The sequence below is a fragment of the Brassica oleracea genome, chromosome C1 (genome assembly GCF_000695525.1).
Source record: "Brassica oleracea var. oleracea cultivar TO1000 chromosome C1, BOL, whole genome shotgun sequence".
NCBI lineage: Eukaryota > Viridiplantae > Streptophyta > Magnoliopsida > Brassicales > Brassicaceae > Brassica > Brassica oleracea.
In genome coordinates, this window is record NC_027748.1 from 29,580,343 (window position 1) to 29,581,124 (window position 782).

The window sequence follows — 782 nt, forward strand, 5'->3', positions numbered from 1 at the left end:
CAGTTGCGCCTTCCTCACCTGATATGTCGAAGATTCCCCCAATTGCTAAGCCATAACATAAAATTTGCAGTTTTTATCAATTCATTTCGCTGCGATGTAGTTAAACGCATGTTTGTGGAACTTGAACCTGAACACCTGCTTTAAGGCATAAATGTGCAAACTGATCTTGAATTCTTGCTTGCTACTGAATAGCTTCCCAGTGTACATATCAGCATCTGCTAGAGTGAAGTCAATATCATCGACGGTATAATAGTTAACTGCTTCGTTGTTAGACGAAGCTTCTACATCCTCAAATCCATATAGCTCAACGGCTCTAACGGATTTCATGAGTGATTCGTCATCAGCCTTATCCTTTTCACGACGTCTTCTTGCGTCTTCCTCATGGCTTTGAGACTAAGGTACCGGTTTGATAAAGTCGTCATCCTCGGCTTCTCCAACCAGGGTTTCATGTGTCTGACCACCCGAAACACACTGAGGTACCGGTTCGACAAAGTCGTCATCCTCGTCTTCTCCATCAGATGTATCATGTGTCGGTCTAGACGAAACAAATTGAGGGACCTGCCCAACGAAATCATCACTGTCGTCAACTTCCTGAGTATGCATGTTGAACGGCTTTGGAGGAGTCTGGAGAACCAACATTTGGGAGCTGTTGTCCAAACTTGGGTCCTCTTCTTGATTTGGATCTGAATGATTCTCAGTGTCGGCCACTTGATCACTTGACTTGACACCTAAATTGTTACTTGCTTCTTCAATATTCTCCATCGAAATCCTAGATGAGCCTA